Consider the following 26249-nt stretch of genomic DNA (forward strand, 5'->3'; position numbering starts at 1 on the left):
CATTTTGGGGAAGGACAAAAGGAGAAGACTTACAACACTCACGTTTTAACAGAGAGTTCTGGATGTAAGCTCTACTTTATCTGTTATTCACCCACTTAACTGTGAGCCCCACCTTCCCATTAATCGCTAGGATGACCTTGAGTGGGGCCTCGGTTTGCCTAGAGCAGTGGGGTCTTAGTGTCCTGTCTATAACGAGACAACTCTTAGTCTAGTGTTTGTGACTAAGGCTTCCCGGTGAGGTTACTAATCTCACAGACCAGTAGGCTATCTTTCGTGTTCTCGTTCTTAAAAGTTTGCATCTGCAGACATGTTTTAACCCAATATTTTGACTGCTTCCCCTGACCAGCCCAATTTTGCTGAGACAATACTACCATGTTTTAGCCTGCTTTCCTCTTGTTGTAAGGCTGTTATTAGAGACAGGGCATTTTCTAACGATGCAACTTACTTCTCACGGTTTTAGCAGCTGGAAAGTCCATGATCAAGGTACTTCTTGCTGCATTGCCATATGGCTGAAGGTAGAAGTGCAGGAGAGGGCAGACACACATTGTACAATTCAACACGGTGGTATCTAAACATCTAAACACTACCCTAAATGTTCCAGTCCCAACCTAGTTGCATTTAGGATTAAGATTTAACCTGTGGATCTTGAACAAAAACAATCAAGTCATAGCATACTTCATAGATTGCTGTATAACAAGTATCAAGTAATTCGATTGCTTAATTTCTATCACATAGACACATGGCTGGGTGATGGGCTATTTTTTGGGGTAGCCTATAGAATAATACTGAACAAGTGAAAATACATAACATTCACTCTCTTTTGAACACAGGTAAAAACTAAATCAAATACTTAAATAATTGAATAAAAATATCTAAACACAGAAACTAAATCTCTCCCCTTTCTCTGCCTGCCTGCCTGCCTCTTTCTGTGTTTCTCTATCAACGACCTCAGTAGATTTATTATTTATATAGAAAGGTTCAACAAAAGGCCTCTTGTTAAATTTCAACATCCACATATCAAGGTGCGGGAACTGCAGACTGCTTTCTCATTAAGCGAGAAGTTTTGTCCTGAAATGGGACTTGGTTGTTTGCTTTCCATCCAGGGAGCTAGTTTCCAGTGGCAGCTTGTTCTGAAGATACCCTGTGCTTTAGTTCTGTAAATCTGGCTCTGTTATCTTTTAGGGAGCAGAGGGGGCAGGGCGGGATGACTTAGGCATGCAGGAATAGAAAAGGACAGCAATTTCTTAGAGATGAAAAGTTGAAATCAAATTCTTTGAGCCGACAGGAAAGTTGCTACAATTGTGGGCATGTGCTCACATGCAGGTCTATGTTTAGAGCTGTGATTCAGAGCCCGGGAGAATCAAGATTTTATAATCATACCTGTAAGAGGCCTCCTCTCCCAGCTCCCTCGTGGATAGAACAGGGACTTTCATTTCCCATGTAACGCTCACATTATATTACGCTCACATTCTTCCTCACGGTCTTCAGTAACTAGAAGAATCCTAAGACTTTATTCAAAGCATGCTCCAAAAGCAACTCTGGACTTGTTCGTTTGGCACCTCTTGAAGGTGACGATGACATTTTATAGTTGCATTCCTGTCTACACCAAGTCTTACTGATCCCCTTGTTTTCTAAGATAACTTATCTCGGTGGTGATAACTTGACAAGAGTCTTTTGGGCTTGCTTTAGTTCCAGGCTGGTCAGCATCTCTAAGGGGCAAATTCAACTTGAGGAAGGCTAAAGCTGTCAGACTCAAGATGTTGGACAGGCTACAACCAGAAAGTAGAGTCTACTTGGGGTTGGTGAAAGAGTTCTGATCTCACTGTAGGACTAAGACAAAATGCTGGATTCAATCCAGGCTCCAGGCTAGAAACGCTCTAGATCTGATATTTTAGCCCTTATTTTACTCAGTATTCTAGGCTCTTTTAGCCAAGAATCTGTCCACCGTTAACTTACTAGAGCATCTATGGACTCTCTCAGGGAAGGGGCCCCCTTAAGCCGATTCATATGTGCCCTGTCACTGAGAAAATGTGTGCAGAGTAGTAGGGTATTCACATCCACATCCAGCAGCCCGGGACCCCAAAGACCTCACACTTATTTAAAGGTGTAGATTAGGGTTAGTTGATCTAGAAAATGAGACCCTCCCAGCCTGCTTATTGCAGATGGAGTCCCCAGGAGGCAGACTCTGAGATAAAAGTAGGCAAGCGAGAAATTTTTAAGGGATTACTTGGAGAAAATCTGTGGGAGGAATGGAAAGAGGGGAGGATTGGATGGAGGAAGAAAGTAACTGATGCTGAGCCAGCCATGAGGGATTTTGCAGGCACAATGAGAGAGCAAAGGCGTTTCTAGACAGTGCTCTTGCTACGGTGTTAACCAGCCATTAGAAACAAGGACTTCGGGAAGTAAATGTATTCACTAATAAGTGGCTTTTAAACAGAAAGTAAAGAAAACCAGCCAACAAATCATAATCCCAGAGAACCTAGACAACAATGAGGACCCTAAGAGAGACATACATGGATCTAATCTACATGGGAAGTAGAAAAAGACATGATCTCCTGAGTAAATTGGGCATGGGGACCATGGGAGAGGGTAGAGAAAGGGAGGGAAGCAGAGAAAAATGCATAGCTCAATAAAATAAAATAAAAAAGGCCTTTATCATTTGTGCCCCGACTAGAAATTATCATAAAAGCCATAAGATATTTATAGGAAAGTAGAGAAAAAAATGAGTACTAATGGATTATTGGATCAGTAGAAATATTTTCGATATGACAAAACTTTACCTTTTTTCAAAAGTTGCTCATATGAATATAATTGTGTATATTGTAGACAATAATGATATTTATAGAAAAGCTGATTCAATGTCTGGCATTTGCTGCTGTATTACATGGGTAAGGAGAGGTACATAACTTGGGAAACTTTGATTTGATTTTTACAGGATGACAGCGTATGGAATTCATTACTATGGGTGACTGGCAAGGTTGATGATAGTCCTCTGGGGAGCAGTCCAAAGTATGCTAAGAAAGCCCACAGAAGAGGAAAGGAGGCCCCACAGAGCCTTGCTCTGCTTGGGGAATCCCTTTATGCTGCTTCCTTTGTCTCTGTCCATGATTTTACAGTGTCTGTCTTCTTGGCTTGAGTCTTGGCTCTTTCTCTGGGGCTGACTCCGGGTGGTTGGGGTGTGTGTGTGGTGGGGTGCTCCACTTTCTTAACCTGCTGTCTCCAGTAGAGTTCCCTGTCTATGTGTGCAAGAACCACAGCCACACAGCACCATGGTCTCAGCCTCCTGGGTGTGATAGTTCTATAAGACTTTCTAAAGATCTTGTCTATTTGATGATGTACAAGAAAACCCATAACCAGGACTTATAGCTGGCACTTAGAATGAAGAGTTAAGGGGTGAAACTGGGGGTTCAGTCCACCAAAGATTTTTTTCTTCAAGACAGGGTTTGTCTGTGGACAGTCATGACTATCCTGGGACTCATTCTGTAGACGAGGCTGGACTCAAACTCACAGAGACCCAACTGCCTCTGCCACCCGATTGCTGGGATTAAAGGTGTGTGCCACGACTTCTGAGCACCACCAAAGATCTTAGCAAGCAATATTACAAATCCAAAGCAAAAAAGTTCCACAGACTGCTATTTGCCTTCACTTTGGATTTCATCAGAACGCTTTAAATTAGCGTTGTTTTGTGTCACAACATAAGATCAATTTTTTATTATGGCCAATGCCCCAAGGGGAGATTGAAAACCTTAGGAGAATAATTTCAGTATGCAATAATCAAAAGAACAAAATGATTCAGGAAAGAAACAAAATAACCAGATGAAAATTTCTTTCTAGTCAAACTGGCAATAACTGGTCACCTAAGTCAGAGAATGAAACTGAGCCAACTGCTCAGACATCAGAAGAAACCCCAGAAAGGATGTGTCCCTCGGTGGCACTTGAGGGGCTGTTCTTTTTTTGCAGCATTACTTACTGTGGTTTTTATGTTTTATTTTGTTTCTGTCTATTGAGTCTTAAATCTACACATTTGTTGTTGTTGCTACTTGATAATTGCTATTTTTAGACCGGAATCTGTCTATTTCTAGGTGCAGCTAATATGATACCAGCGAGCCGCAGGACTGAGTGAGCCTGTGAGATTTTGAGCCATGGCCCCTAGTGAAGAACCACCTCTCACTCAACCCAAGGTGATGAGAAGGCATTAGTCAAGTTGAAGGTGAGGCACCCAGAGTCCCGAGAGCCTGGCTCTATGTCAAAGCCACATTTGGCCAAAGAATATGTGCCCTTTGAAATGCCAGCAGGTAGGCACCTACACATGCTCAGCTAATGAAAGGTATGCTTAGTCTTGCGGCCCCAGGGTGGAGAAAATTCCCCTCCTGCCAAATAAGAACTTTCAAAGTGCCCACGATTCTGGACGTTTTTGATATAAATCCTCTGAAACGTGTGGCATTCACAGCTTCTTTGTTTGAGTGCTACTTTGGAATGAATTTACATGTTCCCATCCCTTTAAGTCAAGAAGTTTGCCCAGATCTGGGGGTGTAATTCAGTGTTGGGGGGAATCTACATACGTGAGGCCCTGGGTTTCAACCCCAAGATCATATTAAGATGAGTGATGAAGTCAGTTTCCAGTAGAAACGATGGTTTAAAAAACATAATTAAGATGGAGAATCTACTTCAGAATGATAGGATCATTTGGAAAATGTTCAAAATTTGATTGAAAGGATAGATGGCAAGAAAATACAAAATGGTTGTAGAAAGGGGAGGGCATGGCAAGGTAGATCTTATTAGGAATATAAATTACCCTTATCAGATGGCTTCTCAAGGGGATCCTATTGGTAGTGAGTCCCAGGGCATGAAGGATGCCAGGCCTGCCATACTGAAGGCAGAGTGGAGAGGAGCTTGGCATGGCTCCTCTGAGCAGTCAGCCGTGATTCACTGGGAACACAGCTGGGCCTCAGGCATATGGGAGAGGACTCAGCAGTGTAGGCACCGTGGCTTCCTGGGAGCACAGAGATTCACAGCCCCATCATCTCGATGCAGAACAGGGCCTTGCCAAGCTGTCTTTGCCAAGAGAGCAGAGCCTGCTCAAGCTCTCGATTTCTCCTCTTTGCAGATTGCAAATGAGGTGGCCAGGATGGCATTTGGGACACTCCTGGCCGAGAGGGCACCCCCAATCCCTGTTCCTTCTGTTAGACTTTGCTCTCTTTCAACTCCCTCTGCTCCTGCTTTCTCCTGGAAGAGCCTATAGAGGCTTTGGACTGACCTGTGTTCAAGTCTGTCTTCTCTCCTTACTTTCTGTGTGGCTTGGAGGAAATCGCTGGGCTCCTGTAAGTTTCAGTTTCCTCAGGAATAAGACGTAGAGCTAACAGCTCTCTTGCAGAGTGGGATAGCACGTATAAAGGATGCTGCCAGTATTCAACCCCTACTTCAGTCAATCTCAGGACTTTTGATATTTTGTCCAAAAGCAACTGCAAGGAGTGGTCCTGTGTGGTGTACAGTGTTTAGAGAATGCCTACAAATTTGATGTCAGGAATGCTTCGCCTCCAGCTGGAACAATAAAAAATGACTCTAAACGCAGCCAAATGTCTCCTAGGGGACAAAAAGGGTTTCTGGCTGTTATGACTTCTGGCTCATTTGCCTCTTAGTTTTGGTGAAACAAACTGCTATGTTAGGGACAGACTAAGTAGCTTTTAACTGGTTACATAGGTTAAAAAGTGAACCAGTAGACTGACCTTTTAGGGGTTGGAGAGCTGGCTCAGCAGTCCAGAGTCTGCACTGCTCTAGCTGAGGGCCCACTGCCATGTCAGTGGTATAACTGCCTACAACTCTGGCTAGAGGAGATTCAAACCCCTTCTGGGCTCACAGACACTGTGACCACACACACACACACACACACACACACTATATATATATATATATGTATGTATAAATGTATGTATATATACATATGTATATGTATATATACACATATACCCAATCTACTTGGTATCTTTATAACAAGAGAAATTTGAGCAAATGAAGATCGGGGTGTGCCCATACAGAGAGGGCCCTGGAAAGCCAAGAAGGCAGGCCTCAGAGCAAACTAGCCCTTGATTTAGAAATTGCAGCCTCGAGAGCTGTCAGCAAATTAATTTCTGCTTGTCGAAGATCGTCAGTCTTTGGAATTCTGTTACAGAAGCTTTGGCAAACGGATAGGATAAGTTCTTGGAGTCCTAATGGTGCTCATGGACTTCAGATGTGTCCATAGCAATAAGTGTGGCTTCTCCAGAGCCCCACGGGACGGTCTTCCCAGGACAAAGCTTTTCAGTTTGGTAAAGACAGCAGCAGCAGCAGCAACAACAAGCATACAGGAATTAACCTTTTCTAACCCACCGAGGCTCCCACTTACAGCTTCTCACTTGTAAGGTCTCTCTCCTTCTAGGTACGGTCCCTAGCAAAGTATCGTGTGCCAGATACATCCTGAGGACCATTTCTCTTCAGGAAGGCCACATACGTTTGTCACATCCGAGAGAGCCTGGACAGACTATCCCGGGTTGTAGTCTCTATCCAGCTCTTTCTCCTCTGACAGGGGGCAGGACAGTTCCACTAAATGAGCCTGGGTCTGAGCAGACAAAATACCAGGTGACCTCTTCTTGTCTGCATTGTGGTCACTGCCTGCCTCCATTGCTTATCTCTCCTGGGGATGTTCCTCTCACAGGGACAGAAGGGGAGCTGTGCCATTCTAATTAAGAGTCTGACATCCCCAGGCTCAGAACTGTTCCCATTGTGGCAGGCATAATCCTCTGAGTTAGGAGAAAATTATATGCCACGCTGAGTAACTGAATGAACCAGCTGTTCTTATTTCCCCAAGGAGGTGCCTGGCTCCAGTTGCTTTTGAGTAGGCTCCCTCTACGACACAGGCTACTCACCACTTTGGTCACTAGCCAGTTCTGCAACAACAGGAAGAGCCTCACTCAGCATCTTACTACAGTTCAGTTTACTTAAAATAAATTTGATTTTATCTATATATGGCAGTTTTGCCTGCGTGTTTGTGTGTGCATCAGAAGGTGTCAATTCCCTTGGAACAGATGGTTGTGAGCCACCCTGTGGGTGTTGGGAACCAAACTCTGGTCCTCTGGAAGATCAGCAAGTGCTCTTAATCACGGAGCCATTTCTCTAGACAGTTAAAATGTGTTTTATTGAGGCCAGTGCAGTGAGGTGGTTTCTGTCTCTGGCTTGCACTTTGACCTCTCTGGCTTGTACTTTGACCTATCCTGGGCTTCAAGTTTAATCGGGTTTCGAGAGAACTGATCTTTGGTTTCTGTCTCTCTCTCTCTGTTTCTCTCTCTGTGTCTCTGTCTCTCTCTCTGTCTCTCTCTCTGTCTCTCTCTGTGTCTCTGTCTCTGTCTCTCTCTCTGTCTCTCTCTCTCTCTCTCTCTTTTATTCCTAAGGATTGATTTTCTTTACCTCTATTGCGGGATGGTGGATGGGGGTACTTTTGTACATGTGTTTGTGGAGACTAGAGGACAATGTCTTCCTCATTTTCTCTTCATAACGTCTTTTGAGATAGACTCTTGCACTCAGTACAGAACTTACAGACACAGAGGGACTGGCTGGTCACCGAGTTCCAGGGATTCACCTGCCTTCATCTTCCCAATACTAAGACTACAGGGGCCCACTGCTGTGCCTAGCTTGTGTTTGCACGGCAAGTACTTCCCTACTGAACCAAACTCCCAGCACCAGAACTGATTTTCTCTGGTTGTGAGCCTGAGTCTTTAAAGCCTGGGCCACCTCTCTGGCCTCAGAACTCATTTTTCTGAAGGGTCATCTAAGTGACAGCTGGGTTTTCATCTCCTGGAGAGGATACATTTAAAACAAGAATCTGTAACTTAGTCTGGGACTCTAGGATTGCTTGGTCAGGGACAGAAGGGCAAGGAGCGGAGGGGTCACGATAAAAATTATTCTGGTGCAGACTCTCAATGATAGGAAAGGTGTTTTGCCTTGAGTTCATTGGAGAGGGACAGCCACAGGGCAGTGTCAGGGCACGAAACACCAAGGAACAGAAGAGAACAGCCATAGGTCACTACCTGGTGCACATTGTCAGGAAAGAGCAGAATGGCTGGCTTAGACTTTCATCACATGACACACCCATGTGAGAACAACTGAAAGGGCAGAATTGCAGCTTCTTTTCCTGTTGCTGACAGGATACTCTGAGGAAAGCGCCTAAAGGGAGGTTTATTGGGCCCACAAGTCCAGGTTATAGTATTGATGGGAAGTCAAGGCAGCAGGAAATTGAAGCAGCTGGCCCCATGATAACCATGGTCAAGAGCAGAGAGCAGGGGCTGAAGAGATGACTCTGAGGTTAGGAACACTGCCTGTTCTTTCAGAGGTCCTGAGTTCAGTTCCCAGCAACCATACGGTGTCTCACAACTATCTATCTGATGCCTTCTGGTGTGCAGGCAGAACCCTGTATACATAATAAATAAATATATCTTAAAAAATAGCAGAGAACAATAAATTAATGTTGCATGCTGGTGTTCAATCCACTTTCTCCACTCTTACATAATCCAGGATTCCCTGCTCGGGGAATGGTGTCACCCACAGTGGTACCTCCTCTTACCTCAAGTAAGGTAACCAACTTAATCTCTACCAAAGATAATTCCTCATTGAGATTCCCTTCCCAGGTGATTCCAGTTTGTGTCAAGTTAACACAACTAATCACCCCAGGCAACAGAGGTTCACTCTTGCTAATGCTTTTAGAAGGTTCAGTCCATGGTCAAGTGGCTGTATTGTTTCTTGGCAATGGTGAAGCAGAAATATCACGGCAGAGAACATGGCAGAGCAGAGCTGATCACTCCATGGTATCCAGGAAGGGCCAGGGCTGAGACAGGTGTGCAATGCACACCTCCAGTGACTCATCTCTTCCAACACTATTTTTTCATAGCATCCTCACCTCCCAATAGTCTGTTCAAATTTGAACCCACCAATGGATCAATGGACCCATCAATGGATCAATCATTAGATCCGAGATCTCATAAGCTAGCTGTGTTTTAAACCTCACTCACAGACCCTGAAGTATGTTTCACCGATCTTCCAGATGCCTCTCAACGAATTTAACCATAAAGATTAGACATTACAGTGGTTATAGACACGGGTCCTAACTGACTTGGGTTTGAGTCTTGGCACTGTCAAATATTTCTTGAATGACTCTGACCAAGTTACTTAAGCCCTTTGGCATTTAGACCCATCTCCATAAATCAATGAAGGTTTTCATGACACATAGATATTGTGAAGATCCCCCCCCCCACTCCATGATTTGTTTTTGTTTATTTTGAGACAGGGTCTTCCTGTTTCGGTTCAGGCTTCCCTCAAGATCACAGCAAGCATCTTCCTTCTGCTCTACAAGTGCAGGTGTACATCATAAGGACCAGCTATGATTTCTTAACTTATGAGCCTGATAAATGTTAGTTGATACAATATCTACCCAATTGAGAGTTTAACTGGCCAGTACTTCGTATTGTGAGCATTGAGAGGAGGGCTCAAAAGTGATCCAGATCTTTTTCATGACAAGGTATTTATTTTTTTAAAAAAAGGACCACTTGTGGAATCAACCATTGAGTAGAGGAGAAGTGTGTGGACTCCCTGCTGGTGATCATGGTGGGACCGAAGGCAATCTGTCACCCAATGGCACAGTGGGCCTACTGAGAGGTTATATATTTTGTGGAGAGATCCCAGAACACAGTGACAATACCTATAATGGCAGAGCTGCACATATATAAATTACAGGACTTTTTTGGGGGGAAGGATCTGGTAATGTCATCAAATGACACGGAGGCATGTGTATGAAATAACATCAGAAGAAGAAAGTGGGATGTTTGATCGCCTTCATTAACCACAATGAGCAATGGAAGTCACATATCCCTGTCACCCCCACCCCCAGCACGCACTCACACTGCGGTCCACAGGCACCAGCTTGTTCTAATGAGCCAGCTCTGGGGACCACTCTTGCTTTCAGTCCTGGGGATCAGGTTGACTCCCAGCTTCATCCTTGATCTTAGTCTTTGTGGTAATTTCTCACACTCTGATTCTGCCCAGGGTACCTTCTGCCACCTCTGACCTGTGATATCTAGCATTTGTGTTGATCCAGGAGACATCAAGAGGACGAGGTCTGGTGAGAGAATCTTCAGATCAACAGGACCTCCTCAGGGCCTGGCTAAGGGTGAGCATAGACCACCACGTGGAGGACTGGCACCTGGCTAGGACTTGCCACGGTATGTAGGACACAGTCTGTGTCCAAGGGTTCCTGGGTATCTGGATTTCCACTTGTGTGCCGGATCTCTCGGCTCCACAAAGCAGAGTCAGCTGTAGCTCACATCTGAGTAACCGACATTTTCATCCAGGCCTGGCAACAGTGGGAGTGTGAAATATGAGTCAGTTATTTCATTCCACTTCCCAGCAGAGAGAGACGGTGCCTCATCCCGTGTGAATGCAGTCATTCAGGAAGACTCTCCTCCCGAGTGTTATTCAGGCAGAGGTCAGGACTTCTAATGAGGCGCCCGGGCTGTGAGTCAGGATGCGTAGCCAGCTGTAGCAAAGGGGCCTGACCCTTGCTCAGCCTCCCAACACCCGTATCTTTCCCTCACCCAACAATCACAATGATATACAATGACCTATTTAATTGTAGCAAATCAGCTTTTGCTCCTCCCACCCCCAAGTACCCATGCTGGGCTCTGGTTGCTGAAGTTAGAGAGAGACTCAGAGTAAAGCTGCGCTTGTCACGGTGATGGGTGTGAGGTCAGAGGCAGGAAAGGCCTGGATGTGTGAGGGCGGGAATAGGAAGGAGACACAAGTCAGCAAGGTCGGGGCTGGAGAGATGGCTCAGAGGTTAAGAGCATTGCTGCTCTTCCAAAGGTCCTGAGTTCAATTCCCAGCAACCACTTGGTGGCTCACAGCCATCTATAGTGGAGTCTGGTGCCTGCAAGCATACACACAGACAGAATATTATATACATAATAAATAAATATTTAAAAAAAACAAGTCAGCAAGGTCAGGACAGGGCATGGGACATGGAAAAATCTAACTTGGAGATCAGACATTTCATAAAAGACTTTGGATAATTTTGCCGAGGTGTGATCTTCCTCTGGGGTTTTGTACAGGGCTTCACTGTAAGATTTATACAGGAGATTCTATGAGGGACACAAAATTTCCTGCACAAAGTCCTGGTCCACATCTGTGCTAGCCCCCAGTGTGTTTGGCACATAGCTGACACTGCATTTACTGGAAAGAAGAAAGCTGTGTTGTGCTGCAGCAAAGTAAGCCAGAGGCCCCTTGTGTAATTCAGAGTATTTGCTTCACATTGATTGACTTCCCTGCCACACGAGGGTCAGGACTATGTCTCTATACCCAAAGCCTAGCACAAGGTGGCCATGTAACAAACAGATGCTGGAGTGTGTGTTGAATGAATACATTTAAAGAATGCCCCCCACAAATGGCTTCATACCACTTCTGCTTACCTGTGTTGTTCAGTCCTAATAAGGTGGGTGCTGTTGGCTGCCTACGTAGCTGAAAACCATACCCAGGAAGCAATCTGGGCTATGAGAAGCCGGCCTCGTTTACTATGGAGGAGGCCAAGCTCATTGCTGTAATTGCAGAAGTCAGGTCACTAGGTATTTCACATGCTGCTCTATAACAAAGACAACTAAGCTGCACTCAAAGAAATACATACATTTGTTCCCTATTGACCCTCTGAGAACATCTATTGTAAGGAGGAATTGAGTTCCAATCACGTAGGAACACACAGGGACAAGTACCAAGTATTTGCAGTTACAACAACCTTTAATTTTTTCCCACTTAAGCTAAAATGAAACACACCACACTGAAAAGGGAACTCGACAGCTTTTGTGCTGGAACCGGAAGAAAATGGTTGTTTGAGTCAGAAAGGTGGGTTGAAGAGCAGCTTAACTACTGCCTGGTGAGGGGAACTCAGAGATGTAATTGAATGTTTGGGGCTTCAGTTTCCTCATCTGCAATATAGCAGTATAAATATCATTGTATGTTGTGATGGGGTTACTTTGATGCAGCTGCAGTAGTTTGCCCATTTTCATATGTTCTAAAACATGGCAGGCTTTTTCTTTTGAAGTTTTCCACTGCCGTGTGCATAAGCACCCTTAACCCATTCCCCATGTGCCATGCCAAGACTGGTTCAGCGTTCAGCTCATTCTGAGCTGCGGTCAGAGATTACTCAAGACTGGGTGATTTAGAAGGAACATACATTCATTTCTCACAAAACTAGAGTCTCGGCCTGTATCAAGGGTTTTCCAGTTGGGAAGGTCTTTCTTGGGGACGGTATGAAGGGAAGGGAGAGAAAGGTGGAGGGATAATAGGAAAAGGGGAGGACAAAGAGGGGTCAAACTCCTCTTTTCATAGAGAATCCTCTTTTAGGATGATGAATCTACCATAGTAACAATTTCATTCATTCACTGATATTCAGTGACGATTATTTCATTTACCACCAGGGTCTAACCACCTATCATTAGATTCCACTTCCTACCAACCATTGAACTGGGGTCTAAGTTTAGTGCTTGATGGTGGGGGGAGTAATCCAAATATAGTCCCCAGCACAGGACATTGAGAGTCAAGATGATAAAAAGCTGATGATCCCTATTACACAAAGAACTTGATCGTTAAGGGGGGAAATCATAGCAGAAATTTCAAATTTCATCCTTGAGAGCAGAGACAGATTTTGTAGCAGATGAGATGTCTTGTTTCTGAAAGAGCTCTGTGGAAGTCATCTTGGTCTTACAGGAAAGTGGAAACCAAAACGAAACCAAAAAACTAAAAAACTAAAAATCATTCCCTCTGCAAACCAAGTTAGGGAAATTGTAGCATTCTCAATGGGCTGTATAGAAGAGAGATGGCAGAGGACTCAGATCTGAGGAAGGGCAGAGAGACCCAAGATGGCAGCAAGTTGAGTCCCAGGGAATAAACAAGGATACAGAATTACCTGTGTACAGAGACCCACGGCCAAACATTAGGCCCAGCCTGGGAAATCCTACTGAAGAGAAGGGGGAAGCATTGTATGAGCCAGAGGGGCCAAGGACATCACAAAAAAAATCCACAGAATCAACTAACCTGGGCTCACAGGGGCTATAGAGACTGACCTGACAGCTAGGGAGCCCGCATGGGACTGACCCAGACACTGCATATATGTGACAGTTGTGTAGCCTGATCCCCTTATGGGGCTCCTAACAATGAGAGCAGGGGCTGTGCCACCCAATGCTTTGGCTGACTTTTGGGAGCCTATTGCTCATACTGGATTGCCTTGCCCAGTCTTACTACGGGGGTGGGGAGGTGGGGTACTTAGTCTTACTGCAACTTGATGTGCCATGCTTTGTTGATGCCCATGGGAGACCTGTCCCTTTCTGAACAGAAACAGAGGAGTGGATGGGGGACACAGAGAGAAGATGGGGGGTGGGAATGGGAGGAGAAGAAGGGAGGGAAAACTGCGGATAGAATGTAAAATACATAAGTTAAATAAATAAAAAAGAATTGTCTGTGATGGAGAAAAGGACGTCACAAATGTTCCAAATCTTACTTTAGTAACTAATTTTGGTTCTGTGTAAGTTTTCCACTTCAGAAGGAAATGAATAAAGAGTGCAATTTTAATGTGGAACCAGAAATAGCTGAAATGTGAGAAGAGGAAAAAACAAAAAGCAAACAAAGTGTTCCTAACCAGTAATATTTCTCATGTTTAGTTTTCAGCCTGGTGTCCAGGCACAGCCTTGGTTTTAGACCTTATTATAGGTCCAGCACAGTATAGCATACTTCCCCGTATGAAGACTTCTGCTTCTCCTTGATTTTGAAAACGTCTCAGGCTGTCTCTTTCCCAGATTCTCCTTATTCTTTCTAGTTTGTCCTTATGAGTGCCCAGTGGACAATATGGAATGTTCTGTGAGGTTTGTTTCTGGGACACAGGCATGATTCCCCAATCTCCCCATTCTCCTGTGTTTTACAAGGAGTTAACTTCATGTAGTTCCACAGAAGACCAATGTCAGCCTTCCTTGAGATGTCCATAAAACTTAGAGATTCTCTTCTTATTTAAGGCGACAAATCCCCATTTCTCTTCCTTTTAATTATGCCACCCTCCTCACTGGCCGTCCATCCACTGTAGCAGCCTGCTCAAAACTCTTCATTTCCTGGTGCACTTTGTGGTTAACAGGTAGATATGGCAGATACATGTTGGATTAGCCTTCTCCTTCTCCCTAATTTATTCCTATTTTTATGGTGCTAGGACCCTAAAGATGATGGAAAATTCCATGCAGGAGTGAAGATGGACCACCTGAGGGATCCCCAGGGTTAGAAGAAACACCATTCCTTATGGATATTCCCCCGTTTATTTTTTATCTGCTGTAAATTGTGACATTGCCGTGAGCAGACTGAAGTACACTGACCCTGCCTCGCCTGTCACTGACACATCGACACATGTCACTTTTCTCATTGCTGTGACAAAATGCTTGACAGGGGACCTTAAGGAAGGAAAGGTTTATCTTGACTCATAGGTTCAGAGAATTTCGTCCCTCATGGCAGGAAAGGCAGTGCCGAGTTCACGGCGATGAGGGCAGGCAGGTGAAGTCTTTATATGCTAGCAGATTCAAGCTGAGAAAGCTAGATTGCGCCAGGGGAGGGTATACCTTCCAAGGGTCAGCCCCTTGAGACCTACTTCCTCTACCAAATGCCACTTCCTAGACTCCACAGCTGTCCAAATAGCGCTGGAAACTGAAGACTAAGCATTTAAAAGAGCCTGTTAGGGACATTTTAGAGACAAGCCAAAATAAAGTCAAAACTGTATTTTGGTCAAAACTATAAGTAATTTCCCCCCATTTCTTCTTGCTTCATGTCATTTCCCTCTATCTTAGACTGGCATTTAGACCCAGAGGCAGTATTACATCTGGAGTTCCGGCAGCCCTATCTTTATTTCATAATGCCCATCTCTTTGCCTCTGACTTCTCTGCCAGTCATTTGCTGATAATCTATCCTCCAGTTCACCAATTCATGGAATTTAAGCAGAATTTTACTCCAAAAGCCCTATTTGTTTTCCGCCTATTTTCTTACATGCTGCTACAGTCTTTAATTATATTAAGCATACTTCTATTTTGGTTTCATAGATTGTTATATTTTCTCCACGTCATGAAAATACTGTTTCTTTTGCATCTCACGCCTGTCATCTCCTTCAAGGTCGATGCTTCCTCAGACGATGTGGAATGCTTTTAGAAGCGCAGTTGTTTTCATTGTCAGCTTGGCACTGACTAGAGTCACCTAGGAGGGAGGCTCATTGAGGAACTGTTTAGAGGAGGTTGGCTTGTGGGCATGTCTATAGAGGATTGTATTGATGGGTAGGTGGCACCACTGTCTGGCAGGATAGCCTGGAATATATAACAGTAAAGAAAGGAAGCTGAACACGGGCATATACGCTACTGTGGACAGGATGTGACCAGGGGCTTCAAGCTTCTGCCACATAGATTTCTTTGCAATGACAGATGAAATTCTGAGTCAAATAAATCTTTTCTTCCCCTTAAGTAGTTTTTGTCTGCATGTTTTATCACAACAGGAAAACAAACCAAGACAATAAAATTAGTCGTTGAGACTGGGCAGTGTGGTGGCGGAGATCATGAATCCTATGCCCTCTGGATTAGAGAAATATTCCTCAAGAACTACATTGACTTTGCCCTGGGAATTTCACAAATCTTAAACTAATTTTAATATAAACACCTCCTTTTGGCCTTTTTGCACCCTCGAAGGTAGTGAAGAATTGAGCCCTATCTTCTCATGTGGTGTAGACTTTGATTTATTTTTAATTATATACATTTACTTTTTTTTCTCCCAGATCCTTGGCTACCTTCAGGATCTATCAGCACTTGTTGGGTGGGCAGATGGACTTTTTCTTAGCCATGTTGTCATGGACTGGACAGCTTTTTAAAATCCTCAGGTTTTCCTTCCCCTTAGTATAGTGATATTTTCTTTGTAATCTAACAAAAAAAGCTTGCCTGAAGATCAGAGTGCAGAACTAAGCCAGTGGTTAGCAATAGAGGCAAGGCAGTAGTGGCACACACCTTTAGTCCTAGCACTCAGGAGACTAAGACAAAGGGTCTTTGTGAGTTCAAGGCCACCCTGGGCTATACAAGATTGAATCTGTCTAAAAAAGAAACAGAGCTCACACAATAGTGATCTTGAGATCCCATGCCTTTAATCCCAGCACTAAGGAGGTGGAGACAGGAGTGATATGGCTGGGCAGAGAGCGGAATATAAGGTGGGAGGAGACAGGAGCTCAGATATGGTCTGAGGATTCAGTCTGAGCATGCAGTTGGAGGTTTTACAGAGACAGGATCTCGCCCTTTTGGCTTGAACCTTGGTAGAGGTAAGAACCTCTAGTGGCTGGCTGCTCTGTTTCTCTGATCCTTCAGCTTTCACCTTCTCATAGCTATCTCTGGGTTTTCATTGCAAAGAACAGTTAGAATTCATGCTACACCTCAGAGCCATGGTCCCAGTTTGCTTTCAAGACAGTTCTGAAAGTCCACGAGTTTTTAATATTTACATTTGTCTTATTTCATATTACTTTTATTCCTCCAGAGAAACAAAGAAGAACTATTATCTACCTGGAAGTCTTACTTGGTTCACCATTCATCCTCACTGATCTGTGCAATTTCCACATCCCTAGTGATTGTACAAGGCGCTGGACCTGCAGGGTGTGTCTCCTTCCCCGACAACAGTTTCCATCACAAACCTCCTCTACTGCCATTGAATGTTCAGAAATGCTGAACCAGTTAACAGTGACCAAAGCAGTCCAGCCTTCTAACACCAAGCAGTGGGGAGGATGCCTCATATGGAGCAGGTCTTCAAAACCTCACCATCAGAGTGCCAGCATCTTTCCCTTCTTTTTTCTGTTACTGTTGTGACCATGGTACCCACATGTAGACATGCACAGACCCACACCCTTTGCTTAAGAAAGGGTAGGAGACCTGATTGCTCTTTGTGCTGACGAGGGAGGGGGACTTGATTGGGGGAAGGGGAGGGAATTGGGTGGTGGGGAAGAGACAGAAATCTTTAATAAATAAATAAATTTATTAAAAAAAAGAAAAGTAAAAAAAAAAAAGAAAGGGTAGGAGAAAAGGTCAGGGGTACAGCATATGCTGCTCTAAGAAATCCTCTGCATTTGCTATTCATGGGGTGTATGTTTGTCTCTAAGGTTGCCAAAGCCATTTAAAAGACGGGAAAATAAATAAGTGATATTTCTCAGTGACTAAGGGATTATTGGAGGCAAAATGTTCAAAGTTTTATGTGGCAATAGATAAGGCAAGTTAGCCGGGTGGTGGTGGCACACACCTTTAATCCCAGCACTCGGGATGCAGAGGCAAGTGGATCTCTGTGAGTTCAAGGTCAGCCTGGTCTACAGGAGCTAGTTCCAGGACAGGCACCAAAGATGCAAACCTCGTCTCAAAAAAACAAAAAACAAACGAAAAGGCAAGTTAATATGAGAATGACATTGTGAAGAACACTTGGCTGTATTATTTGAAACGAGGCATATGAGAACCTAGAATTCCTGCTTAGTAAAGTAACCGCATAAGAAATTTCCCTGTAAGAAGAGCAGGTCTTAACAGAAACATAGTTGCTGGGTGGAATATGTATTTTTAGGACAAAATCTGAAGAGGAGCTGTGTGTTATACTGGTGGCCTTTCCTGTGTTTTCTCAGTATTCTCCACAGATGAGAATTGACTGCAGCCCAGTCTCCAGACCGTCTGGAGACCTCAAACATTCTCATCCACAGCTGCTCTGATGGTAAATTTCTCCTGGTGCAGGCTGTTCCTTGTCTCCCAGCTTCTACATTTCCTAAGTTGAAGGTTACATCCATCTTCTAGTGCTTGTTGCTCTTGGTAACAACCTGGGGGGGGGGGGGAGCTTCCAGCCTTATCAGGTTCCCATGACTCCTTCCTGTCACCTCCCACAGGTGGCTGAATAAACTGCACGATGTCCCACAGGGTGCCCATAAGTTAATGCAGCAGAACTGCCAAAGGTGGATAATTTAGGGCTCCAGAAGTTATAGCCAAAGTCTGATTATTTTTCCAGTCATCATATGTGGACTAGGAACTCCTCTCCCTGCTTCTTCCCTCTCCACTCTCCTCCCATTTTCCTCCCCTTTCTTCACTTCCCCTTCCTTCCTCTCTCCCTTTCTCCCCTTCCTTCCCCTCTCCCTTTCTCCCCTTCCTTCCTCTTTCCCCTTCTCCTCTTCCTTCCCCTCTCCCTTTTTCCCCTTCCTTCCTCTCTCCCCTTCTCCCCTTCCTTACCCTCTCTCCTTCTCCCCTTCCTTCCCCTCTCCCCTTTGTTCCCCTTTCTCCTTCTCCCCTTCCTTCCCCTCTCCCTTTCTCCCCTTCCTTCCCCTCTCCCTTTCTGCCCTTCCTTCCTCTCTCCCCTTCTCCCCTTCCTTCCCCTCTCCCTTTCTCCCCTTCCTTCCTCTCTCCCCTTCTCCCCTTCCTTCCCCTCTCCCTTTCTCCCCTTCCTTCCTCTCTCCCCTTCTCCCCTTCCTTCCCCTCTCTCCTTCTCCCCTTCCTTCCCCTCTCCCCTTCTCCCCTTCTCCCCTTCCTTCCCCTCTCCCCTTCTCCCCTTCTCCCCTTCCTTCCCCTCTCCCCTTCTCCCCATCTCTCCCTCTTGTTGACATTGTTTTCTGTTTCTTTGTACAGTTTGGTTATGATATACTAAGTAGAGACCACTTTAAATTTATCCTATTTGTAGCTTGTTCTGATTCTTTATACGTAATTTTTATTAAATTTAGAAATGTGGGTCATTTAAAAATATTCTTTGTACCTGTTTCTTTCTCTCCTATCCTTCTGAGACATCTGTCACTAGGCTGATGGCTTTCCACAGGTCTCTGAGGCTATCTCTTTTTCCACTGTTATTCTCAGATTGGACCATCTCCATTGCATTAATTTAAACTTGACCAATTTATCCTCGGCAAGTCGAATCTGTCTTTAATCCCCTCTCCTGGCCTTTTTGTTTCATTTTATGCCTTTAAACTCTGTAATTTCTATATTTATTTGTTATAATTCTTTCCCCTGATATTTTCTATTTAGCAAGACGTCTTTCTCACCCTTCCTTTTAGTTCTTTACATAATTGCTGCTCTAAATGCTTTGCCTGTGAGTTCCAACATCAGCCTGTTAACCAAGAGTCCATATTGAACACCCTGCCCTGTCCCTGTTCCCCAAAGGCCAAACTTCCTTGTCTCTGTGCATGCCTTTGAGTTTTTATCGAAAACCAGGCTCTTAAAAATATGTTGCAGTATCTGCAATCACACGTCTCTCTTCCTCTGGGTTTGTTATTGCCATTTCTTTCCCTGAGGTACCTTTCCTCAGCTAACTCCTTTATTCCTTGTCATCTTTAACTATGAAGCCTTTTACTGTTTGGATAATGATTTAGCAGAAATTTTCTTAAATATATTGACACACAATGTTTCTCTATTACTGATGCCGTCCGTGTGTTTTGGAGAGTATCTGTCACGTTCAGGCAGGCAGCTTTAAACTTAGTCTTCTGATAGTGGAGAATCCAGGTAGTGGTGATGGTTTAAGAAGGGCACATTTTAGCGAGGGGCAGAAGTGGCACACAACTGAATCCCAGCACTGGGGATGCAGAGGCAAGCAGATCTCTGTGAGTCTAAGGCCAGGCTGGTTTACAAATCGAGTTCCAGGACTGCCAGAGTTGTTACACAGAAAAATGCATTTGGGGAAGTTCTTATTTCTCCATTCCTGCTGATCCTGTCCTTTTAAAGGTATTTATTTTTATTTTATGTGTATAGGTATTTTGTGTATACTGTGTGCCTGCCTGGTGATGGTGGAGACCAGAAGAGGGTGCTGGATCCCCTGGAACTGGAGTACAGATGTTGTAACAGCCATGTGTGTTCTGGGAATGGACTTGTGTCCTCCGGAAGAGTAGCCAGGGCTCTTAATTGGCTATCACTCTCAGGTACATACAGGATGCCTATTTAAATCTCAACTGGAGGAACAAATATATTTCTTTGTTTGCCCCATATATTTAATGAGGCATGCTTACACTAAAAATTCATTATTCATCTGCATATTTACTTAAATTTACAAAGGCATTCTGTTCCTTTTTTTTTTTTCTAAAATCTTGCAACTCCATCCATACAGATTCTTTAGACTTTGCGTTCCCATCATCCACTCACATCCTAAACAGAACTCCAGGCTGAGTCTCTCTTCTGGGAGACCTTTTTGATAGAAAAGTGACCTTCTTCAAAATTCCAGGTGTTCATGTCTTCTTTGCCTGTGTTTCTCAAACTTGCTCTTGCCAGGTCTGCCCTGAGCTCTGTATCTTTGAAAGATGTCATGAATGTGGATTGATTGTGAGACCAGGGGAAGCGCCGCTTCCGTTCCTCACTGGAAAGCAGCTGGTCCCTTCCCGCAATAGCCACATCAGCACAGATGTGTGATGCCTGCCTATGAAGAGAAACAGAGGGGGTGGTGGGGAAGCAGAGGTGCAGACAAGGACTTTATCTGCAAAGCGCCACCTTAAACACTGGCCATGCTACTAGGTTATTTCACAAGGCTATGTATGCTTCTTGTTTTCTTTCTTTTTCTTTTTTTAATGGAAGCACAACATACATCCAGAAAACTATAGCTATCACCAGTGTGCAACTCGGTACAGTTCCAAATTGTTAACACAGTTTTGAACAGTTGAAAAGAATTTTCTCTGCTTCTTCTCAAAATCCTTAAAGACCAAAATTCTCCCCAGCTCCTAGGAGTCTTCTCACCTAAATCATGAGAGAAAGGGGGACATGGATATCATGGAGTCCATATTAAATTTAGGTTGTGACTTCTGTTTCAGAGCTATCGTGTGTGAACATAGGCTCCAGACTTTCAGAAACCTAGTTTAGAGAGCTCATGTGCTTAGTGACACTCAGGAAGAATGCCAGGGCTTCATCGGGAAAACCTTGGTTTTCAAAAGTAACCAGGTTTACACGCTTTCTACAGCATCAAACCAAAGTGCCTTCTAAACCTGTAAATATGAATCCCAAAGCCAAAAGCTACTCAGCCTTAGCCAGAGAGGTCTGTAGGCAGTTACCGCAGACTCGCGGATGGCAGAGATGCTGAAAATAAGTGACAGCTGGGAGCCTACCCCTAAACAAGACCTTCCATGCCACTCCCTGCTACTCCTGCTTAAGGCTCAGAGAGCATTGCCGAAAGAGGGGCCAGAAGAATGTTAATAGCAAAAAGATAGGGAGAAGGGCTGCAGAATGCTATCTTCTGGGCACAACACAGCCATTGCAAATCATGGCACTATCTATCTATCTATCTATCTATCTATCTATCTATCTATCTAATATATACCTGTATCTGAAGGATGACAGTAGATAGGAGTAGATGGGAGTGTGTTGAGAGCAGGTAGGAGATGAGAGGAAACAGAACATATTGTATACCTGTATGGAATTATCAATGAATAAATTAAATAAATAAATGCTTCTCTGGCCATTTATATGTCAGCTGGTTTTCTGGTTTGAGTAGTGATCTACCTTTGATATGTATTTATCTTACGTCTCAGACTTACTGTGAGCTTCTCATCATCCAAGCCATCTATGTTCACCTTTACACTTTTAGTCCCAGCTGCTGCCCCCAACAGTGATGACTGGCGTTAATACACAATGAACCAGCACCAACGCTAGCCCTTGGACTACCTAATCGTGTGTCTAGTTGTATCAAACAAAATTCTTCGTAAGTTCCTCTTAGCTCTAGGCTTGTTTTTATTCTAATGCAACATGAAGCAAGAACCAAGAACTTGAAGTGACCATAAAATATTCTTACAGTATTTCCAAGTCTTCTCTCTTCAACCTCACAGGAAAGTTTGTTTCCAATTAAGCAGTAGGAGGTTTCCAAACAAATAAGGCTTATTTAGAGCAATTTATATGCAGGGAACTAAAAGATTCTGACAGACCGAACCCTGCATCATGATGACTCAAACTCTCACTTGATTCTGAAACAGCAGCGTAGCGCAGTTGAAAATGGTTCTGTGGACCCACACCACAGCGCCTCAGTTTTCCTTTTCCTGGTGAAAGAACCATTTTCAAATAAAAATTCATTAAGAAATTTTTGTCTTGAATTTTCTAGTAGGAGTCCAAATGTTTCGTGCATTTTTGTATAACTTTACCTCAAGTGTAGTGTGTTCTATCCTCAGCTTCCTCCATTCCTAGCAGTGCACAGGCAGGAATCAGGTTGTTGCCAGGGCTTCTTGGAAGTCTGACCTTTGTAACTGAGACCAGCATTTTATGCCAACCCTGGGTGTTAACACCCTAACATCCTACAAGCTTGGAGCCCATGGTTGGGCCATTTCCCACATAGCAATGTGGAGGCTAATTTGTTACCACGCAGGAGCCATTATGTGCCCCGTGGTAGAAGCAACTTTCTCTTGTAGAGTTTCCTGATCTCATCTGTAATCTATTCTATAAACTGTGGAGGCTTTTGCCTCCAATAAGAGGAGAATTTTCCAGATTGTTCTGTTGTTGCCTAAACCCTTCATATCCACTAGAACACAGGAAGACTTCTGTTAACAAAATCAAGACTGGATACCAACTGTATTTGTCTGCATCCTCTCAAAAGTGAAAATATTGTGCAAGTTCTGGCCCAAATCTAAGCATGAACCCTAACCTGGCAGGCAGCCTGTGCCTCGTGGTGAGTTACTTCATCTCTTTAGTTCCCCCCTCTATAAAATGATGGTTATATTGGTACTAATTTTATTGACATGAGGCAAATATTGAATGGAAGGTAATGAAAATCAAGTACTAAGCACACTCTACTCAGTAAATAAGTTTGACAAGTAGTATGTTATTTTCACAAACCGGGGCTTCTTTTTCAAATCCATTAAGTTTTTGGAAGTAGAAAAAGTTCAGAGAAAGTCAGTAGTCACCGAGAACTACCAACAGTCTTTTGTCCTCCAAATGCTCACATTTCTGCCGAGACCTTGCTGCTTGTCAAGTCATCCATGTTCGTTTCCTATGCACAGCATCCCACAGATACAGCTATCATCTTCTCCATTTATTGTAACCAGGCAAAGCTCTTCCAGAAAAAAAAAATCCAATAAAGGGAATAAAATAAAACTAGATCAAAACCAACGAAATGCGCACCTTCCCTTTTTCAAGTGTTTTGGCATCTTGAGACAAGTGTTCCCACCAGTTAAAATCAAGGTTTTCAGGGGAATGAGTAGAGTTCCCATTGTCATGCTGGGTGATACTTCTTCCTCTCAGTGTGGTATATATACATCACACACTGTGACATTAGGGTGAGCTCTTGGTGCTTTCCCAAGATTAATCTTTATGTTAAAAGAGGCTTGAGAGTCATTATTTTAAAAAAAAAAAACTTTAAAAAATCTGAATATATTCCAGGCAGCATATTCCCCGGGGTGGGTAGAGACACTGAGAGTCAGGGAGCAGAGTGTAGGCCTTTGTAAGAGGACAGGAGTTAAATGCACAGACACAAGGCATTCACAATGACTAGTAAGCACTCTCTAAACATTGCCCCAAAGGCTCACGCAAATGTATAACAGGATTTACATTATATGACCCCGTCGTCTATTCTGGGGTGGTCAGTGCAAAGATAAAAATGCAACAGTAACAGACAGCTCTCCACCCGGGAGCAGTTAACCATGTTGTCATTTTGACTACAGCGGGATTAATCTGCCTGTAATTTCCCATACATCTCTCTTCTAGAAAATTCCTTATCAAGGCTAACTGTTGCATATTTCTCTTCGGATATTTTCCTAGTGGATGCTTTACTTTATACTTAGTATATTAAATTTTTTTTTTTTTGAGAAATCAGGTCAGTTTGTTGGCTGGCCTGTGGAAACTTCTGGATTTACCACTAGCAAGCAAAAATTTATAATAGTAGTGTCACTTATGATTGCAAAGTAGACACGGGTATCTATGTGTGATGATTCATCTAAGTCACATAAGTAACGTGTATCAGTGAGTTTTACAAAGTGAGTACAAATAATTCATCCCCTTCCTTACAAACATCTCTTTAGGTTCTTCTTTTCTGCGGAGGAGATATAGATTTTACAAAGAAGCCTCCTGCCTTGGCAGAAGCTGGCAAATTTTTTAACTCTTATATTAGGCAAATTTATCTCTAGAATGCAATATTCAAAAGCCCTCTGCTGGCAAGGAGCTAAATCTCATCCTGCAAAGAGCTAGCTCCTGAGGGGTGGGGACTGTATCTCTTGTTGTTTTGAATTTGTCTCATAATGGATTTTGAACTTGGGCAGAAGAAAAGAGATAATGCCAATAATTACTTCTGTATAGACTCAACCCAAGACTTGGTTCTTTGAAAACACCGACAGCATCAACCTTGAGCTAATCTGAGAGAGGGAACCCAAACTGTTAAAAGTAGAGATGAGAAAGGAGATTAGAAAGATTCTACCATTAGAATCTGATTCTACCATTAAATTTGAAGGATCACTTGCAAAAATTTTGAATATTCATATTCTAAACATATATTCTAACAGTCTAAACTGGAAATTTTAGTAGAACTGGTTAAACTCCTAGACACATATGACCTGCCAACATTAAATCAAGTAAATATATTCAAAACAAGCAAACCAGTACTGAAACGTCTGCCGGCAAAGACTAGCCCAGGACCTGCTGAATTCACCACTGTGTCCTACCAGACCTTCAAAGAAGACCCATTGCTAACACTCCTCAAACTGTTCCGTACACTACAAAGAGAAGGGCCATTCCCTAAGCCCTAAGCCATTCTATGAAGTCAGCACCATCCTGATACAAAAGCCAGGTAAGAATATAACAACAAAAAGAAATTATCCCAGTTTTCAGATGACATGATCCTAGCACTTAAAATGCCCTGAAGATTCTACCAGAAAACTCTGATAACCGCTTTAACAAAATAGCAGAATACAAAATCAGTACACAAAACTCAGTAGCCTCTCATATATATATATACATCTTCTCAGCATATATATATATATGCTGAGAAGATGTATAAGGAGAGAATCCCATTCACAAAAGCTTTATAAAAACAAAACAAAACAAAAACAAATCTAACCAAAGATAAAAGACCTTTCCAATGGAAACTTCAAAACACCGAAGAAAGACATTGAAGAACTAGAAGACGGGAAGACCGCCCATGCTAATGGATTGACAGAATTAACATCATTAGGTCAGCAGTATTCATGAACATGATTTACAGAGCTGATGCAATCCTACCAAAACTCCAATGATATTTTCCATAGAACTAGGAAAAAAATTCTCAAATTTATATGGAAGCACATAAGAGCCTAAATGCCCAAAGCAATCTTAAACAGAAAGAATAGTTCTTAGAGGCATCACGGACCTGATCTCAAATTATACGATAGACCTGTAGCCACAAAACAGGCTAGTCCTAGCCCAAAAACAGACATGTAGAACAAAAGAATAACGCAGAGGACCCCAAAATAATGCCCTACATTTATAAGCCCCTAATTCTTAACAAAAGTGCTAAAATGTGTATTGTGAGAAAAGCTTCTGGGCTGGAGAGATGGCTCAGAGGTTAAGAGCACTGCCTGCTCTTCCAAGGGTCCTGAGTTCAATTCCCAGCAACCACATGGTGGCTCACAACCATCTGTGATGAGGTCTGGTGCCCTCTTCTGGCCTGCAGGCATACAAGCAGACAGAATACTGTATAAATAATAAATAAATAAATATTTGCCAGGCGGTGGTGGCGCACGCCTTTAATCCCAGCACTTGGGAGGCAGAGGCAGGCGGATCTCTGTGAGTTCGAGGCCAGCCTGGTCTACAAATGGAGTTCCAGGACAGCCTCCAAAGCTGCAGAGAAACCCTGTCTCGAAAAACAAAAAAAACAAAAAAAACAAAAAAAAAAAAAGCTTCTTCAACAAATGGTGCAGGGGAAATCCACAGGAACAAGAGTGAGACTAGATCTATATCTCTTGCCCTACGTAAAATCAAATGAAAAAAATGGATCAAAGATCTTGCTACAGACCCGAAACCCCCTGAAACTGCTAGGGGAAAACCCTTGGAGGTTTAGGCTTAAACAATAACTTTCTAAAAAAATATTCTAATAAATTGGAAATAGAATTTTAACTTGAAGTTAAAAAAGAAAAGAAACCTCCTGGACAGCAAAAGAAAGCATCGAGTGAGTGAAAAGACAGTCTACAGAATGGGAAGTCCTTGCTGGTGTCTGTCTGATAGGGAATTGGTACCTGGAACCTATAAACAAAG

This window comes from Microtus oregoni, unplaced genomic scaffold (assembly GCF_018167655.1).
Source record: "Microtus oregoni isolate MIOR12 unplaced genomic scaffold, Mior012 000012F_ref0000307, whole genome shotgun sequence".
Classification (NCBI taxonomy): domain Eukaryota; kingdom Metazoa; phylum Chordata; class Mammalia; order Rodentia; family Cricetidae; genus Microtus; species Microtus oregoni.